Consider the following 5935-nt stretch of genomic DNA (forward strand, 5'->3'; position numbering starts at 1 on the left):
TCCCGGTCGCTGCTCCACCCCCTCTGCCGATCTGGGGAGGGCTGCAGACTACCACACGCCTCCTCCCATACACGTGGAGTCGCCAGCCGCTTCTTTTCACCTGACAGTGGGGAGTTTCACCAGGGGGACGTAACACGTGTGAGGATCACGCTATTCCCCCCCCCGAACAGGCGCCCCGACCGACCAGAGGAGGCGCTAGTGCAGCGACCAGGACACATACCCACATCCGGCTTCCCACCCACAGACACGGCCAACTGTGTCTGTCTGTAGGGACGCCCGACCAAACCGAATGTAACACGGGGATTCGAACCGGGGATCCCCGTGTTGGCGGGCAACGGAATAGACCGCTACGCTACCCGGACGCCCCAACTCTGGGGTAAATGAGACAGTTACCCACAGGAATCCACCGGCATGCAGGTCGTGAACGTGTATTTGTAGTTATGTGGTTTAATGTCTTCTGTCTGTTCTGTCTGTCCAGGCTGTGAGGACAGACATTCAGCAGCCTGGACAACACGAGCTGGGAAACTGTGCGTGGGGGGGAGGGGGGAGGGAGGGAGGGGGGGTCTCTGAAATATTAGCTAGCATCTTGTTTTCGTCACAATCTTGTTGCGTGCATCAACAGCAGTGAATTCTGTTGTGTCTGTGTTCCTGAACGAACCACAGATCCGTCCGTTGTCGCCCAGCTTGGTGTTGCCCTGTCGCTGCTGCCCGACGTCTGCGCGCGAAAACGACTGACTTCCTGTCGCGTTCGGGGATTTGTAGGAACCGACGTGAGCGCTTCCGGTGGCCCCAGAGAAAACACAAAGACGTCAGATCGAAGTGAGAAGTGTTGGTTTGCCTTCTGATACTGAGGACTTCTGTGGGCCAGACCCCATGAGTCCTCTTGAGACACAACCCCCATCACCACAACCCCCACCCCCATCACCACAACCCCCATCATCACAGCCCCCATCATCACAACCCCCATCACCACAACCCCCATCACCACAACCCCCATCATCACAGCCCCCATCATCGCAACCCCCATCACCACAACCCCCATCACCCCAACTCCCATCATCACAACCCCCATCATCACCACCCCCACCCCCATCACCACAACCCCCATCACCACAACCCCCACCCTCATCATCACAACCCCATCATCACAACCCCCATCACCACAACCCCCATCATCACAGCCCCCATCACCACAACCCTCATCATCACAACCCCCATCACCACAACCCCCATCATCACAGCCCCCATCACCACAACCCCCATCATCACAGCAGCCAAATGAGGAAGAAGAAGGCAGGTGGGGCGTCCGGGTAGCGTAGCGGTCTATTCCGTTGCTTACCAACACGGGGATCGCCGGTTCGAATCCCCGTGTTACCTCCGGCTTATCCGAACGTCCCTACAGACATAATCGGCCGTGTCTGCGGGTGGGAACCCGGATGTGGGTATGTGTCCTGGTCGCTGCACTAGCGCCTCCTCTGGGAGGGGGAACTGGTGGGAATAGCGTGATCCTCCCACGCGCTACGTCCCCCCGGTGAAACTCCTCACTGTCAGGTGAAAAGAAGCGGCTGGTGACTCCACATGTATGGGAGGAGGCGTGTGGTAGTCTGCAGCCCTCCCCGGATCAGGAGGGAGGGGGAGGCAGGTAGTGTTTGTAACAAGCAGATAGACAGAACAAGGTGGCAGAAGACCTGCACCAACAGATGGTACTGCATCAGCAAGTCAAACCCAGGTTTGTTTCTGACACGACAGCCCTGCGGACTCTCTCTCATTCGGTCTGAACAGAACCCGGACCACACCTACACAGGAGCCAACCAGTTAAACAGCGACGTGACGTGCAGGAGTGTAGCTCTGAACCGATCAACGCGCCACACGGGGGGTGGGTGGTGGGGGGGGGTCTGCAGAGAAGCATGGATTGTGATGGGTTCGGACAGGAAAGAGTTCTGGCTCAGAGTCAAGGTGACCCTGTCGGCCCACATCAGCATCAGAGAAATGAACCGGTGGCTTGCCGTCTTGCCCCGGAGCCCACCATGACCCACTTTCCTCCAGACCTCCTTTCCTTGTTTTGCTCCAGTCTGTGAGGAACGGCTGCCGAGGTGTTCCGAGGGTTCGGGGAGGATTTCTGGGTCATCTGGCGTCCACCGCTTTCCTCTGTATCGTAATCTGGGTTTTCGGTGTTGCTTGGTTCATTTGCATAGCGGGTCAGTTTGTGCAGTCTGTGTAAAACTAACGTGTGTGTGTGTTGTGTTGTTGTTGTGTTGTTGACCCCAGTAACCGCAGGTAGGAAATAAACGGTTGTGTTTCGGATTAACGTTGTAACGTCGTAATGATTTAAACACTTCCGCATCACACCAAGGCTGCATCCTCCCTGGCTCTGAAACAGAACTTTGGTTTGGTTTCATTTTACCTCTTTAAGATGATGTCCCCATGTTACTCCTCCTCCTCCCCCTCCTCCTCCTCCTCCTCCGGGAAAACAGACCGAAACTCGTCTCTCGGTTGGAGACCAGTTGTCCGTTCATGTTGGCAGGGGGGGGCTAATTAATTCCCTTTTACTGAATAACAAAACCTCCATATCTACAAAACCCGATCTTTTCACAAGTTACTCTAGAAAAACCAAAACGGAAGCGGTGAACCACTGTCATGTCCCACATGGACCAGCTAATACTTTTGTCTTTGACACGCAGTGTTTCCATTATCCCACAGCACGAGACCACACGTTCAACTCAGTCTCCATTTTGAATCTGCGGTACTTCCGGGAGGAAACCGACTGAAGCGTGTCACGTGACCAACGTGTTGACGGTGCGTCTGGGCGCCCTTAGTCATAATGCGCTACGATACACTTTCTATGGCCTCTGCGCGTAACTGTAGTCCACTGACTTCCGGTTTCCACTGCAGCGGTCACACCAGTTTCCTGTTTGTTGGCGCGTGCTGCTGACAATAACTTTCGCGATGCCTGTAAGATTTACCATGGATACATGTCAACACCACACACACACACAACTGTCCACACACCTTCACCTGCACCTTCCAGCACACCTGCACCTCCCAGCACACCTGCACCTCCTAGCACACCTGCACCTGCCAGCACACCTGCACCTCCCAGCACACCTGCACCTCCCAGCACACATTCACCTGCACCTCCCAGCACACATTCACCTGCACCTCCCAGCACACATTCACCTGCACCTCCTAGCACACATTCACCTGCACCTCCCAACAAATATTCACCTGCACTTCCCAGCACACATTCACCTGCACCTCCCAGCACACCTGCACCTCCCAGCACACATTCACCTGCACCTCCTAGCACACATTCACCTGCACCTCCCAACAAACATTCACCTGCACCTCCTAGCACACATTCACCTGCATCTCCCAATAAACATTCACCTGCACCTCCCAGCACACCTTCACCTGCACCTCCCAGCACACCTTCACCTGCACCTCCCAGCATACCTTCACCTGCACCTCCCAGCACAGCAAACATCCATCTGCACCTCCCAGCACACCTTCACCTGCACCTCCCAGCACACCTTCACCTGCACCTCCCAGCACGCCTTCACCTGCACCTCCCAGCACGCCTTCACCTGCACCTCCCAGCATACCTTCACCTGCACCTCCCAGCACACCTTCACCTGCACCTCCCAGCACACCTTCACCTGCACCTCCCAGCACGCCTTCACCTGCACCTCCCAGCACACATTCACCTGCACCTCCCAGCACACGGTGAAACGTTTCAAGTTGTACACATCAAGTTACGTCCACCGAAAGTAGTAGTAGGAGTAGCAGTAGGAGTAGTAGTAGCAGCAGCAGTAGTAGTAGCAGTAGTAGTAGCAGCAGCAGTAGTAGTAGCAGTAGTAGTAGCAGTAGCAGTAGGAGTAGCAGTACCAGTAGTAGCAGTAGCAGTAGGAGTAGCAGTAGTAGTAGTAGTAGTAGCAGTAGTAGTCGTAGTAGTAGTAGCAGTAGCAGTAGTAGTAGTAGCAGTAGCAGCAGCAGTAGTAGTAATAGTAGCAGTAGTAGCAGTAGTATCAGTAGTAGTAGTAGTAGTAGTAGTAGTAGCAGTAGTAGTAGCAGTAGTAGTAGTAGCAGTAATAGTAGTAGCAGTAGTAGTAGTACTAGTAGCAGCAGCAGTAGTAGCAGTAATAGTAGCAGTAGTAGTAGCAGTAGCAGCAGTAGTAGTAGCAGCAGCAGTAGTAGTAGCAGTAGTAGTAGTAGTGGTAGCAGCAGTAGTAGTAATAGTAGTGGCGGTAGTAGTAGTAGTGGTAGTAGTAGTGGTGGTGGTGGTAGTAGTAGTATCCTCGTAATAGTATCCTTAGGGCGCAACAATTACAAGTTTATTGCTATAAACTAACAAGTGGGCCAATTTCATCCCGAAGGAGAGCAAAGTAACAGTATTGGTACTTCCTGCAGTTAGAGTACTTGTTATGTTTTCAGTATACTGTACATGAGGGCAGCCATGTTGTCAGAATGCCGGCAGTGATGCGGTGACTCGCCGCTGCCTAACTGACGGGTTAACAGGTCATTTGATTAACAAATGGATTAAAGTGGGGGTGTTAAACGGTGACGGTGCGGGTGGGGGGAATAATCAATATAGTGACGACAACAACAGCGCTAACGGTGGCGCAGTCGCCTCACACACAGCAAGAAGGTCCTGGGTTCGAGCCCCCCGGGGTAGTCCAGCCTCGGGGGTCGTCCCGGGTCGTCCTCTGTGTGGAGTTTGCATGTTCTCCCCGTGTCTGCGTGGGTTTCCTCCGGGGGCTCCGGTTTCCTCCCACAGTCCAAAGACATGTAGGTCAGGTGCTCGGCCGTACTACATTGTCCCTAGGTGTGGGGGGGGGGGGGCTGTGATGGTCTGGCGGTGTCTCCCCGCCTGCTGCCCCAATAAATGCTGGGATAGGCTCCAGCATCCCCGCGACCCTGTGTATATATCGTCACCGTCTCGGCCGCCATTTTCCACTCTGACGCGAGCGGGAGCCGGAAACAGCCGGAAACAGCCGGAAACAGGAAAAGGGAAACGACAAACAACAATAAAAACAAGAACAAAACCAAACCAAACAGGACATATACGTAACGATGCCCACACGGGATTGAATATAAGCTGGATAACCGGAGTCCAGTACTCGGGACAGACTGCGGGACGTGTCGAGGTCGCCTGTGGACAGGAGGCGGGCGGTGTCCGGCGCGGAGGGGCTCGGCGGGACAAAGCCCGGGCGCCTCCCGATGTGTTATTTATGGGGGGGAGCGGTCAGGAGACCGGCATGCCGGAGCGCTGGCAGGTGAGTGAGTGACTGGACGTGATCGGCAGGATGGTGCAAGTCCGTGTAATATTTTGTAAGTTAAAAATAGAAGGCCGAGGTCAGATCCAGCACGTGGAGCGAGCCGACGTAGTGAGGACAGGGGTAACATGATCCGAGCCTCTGGTCTCGGTTCCGAGCAGCGGCGTTGTGTACACGTTAGCCAAGCTGTGAAGCCTTAGTCATATGACAGCACTAAACTGTAGACCGGTGTTTCTCAACCCAGTCCTCAAGGACCCCCCTATCCTGCAGATTTTCATCGTAACCCTGCATAGGTAGCTTCTGCTTGTACTTACTCCACCAATCATCTCACATCACTTAATTATGCAAGGTGTCCAAACTCTGACATTCACTGCTGAATTACTACAAACGGGTACCTATCCAGGGTTGCAAAGAAAATCTGCAGGATAGGGATTCCTAGAGGACCGGGTTGAGAAACACTGCTGTAGACAGTCCGGCAGAGAGGGGGAGGGAGGGAGGGGAGGGAGAGGGGGGGACGTACTAATGTATGTATATATGAATGAGTACGAGGAGCACTCTGAAAGGTGTCCCTGCGCCTCATATTACTGCTGTCACTTCCTGCCCATCCCTAATTCCCGTGCTGTGGGAGTTAATGGAAATAATGAATGTGTGGGTTTGAGCCA

Source organism: Lampris incognitus, chromosome 3 (genome assembly GCF_029633865.1).
Source record: "Lampris incognitus isolate fLamInc1 chromosome 3, fLamInc1.hap2, whole genome shotgun sequence".
In the NCBI taxonomy this organism is placed as follows: domain Eukaryota; kingdom Metazoa; phylum Chordata; class Actinopteri; order Lampriformes; family Lampridae; genus Lampris; species Lampris incognitus.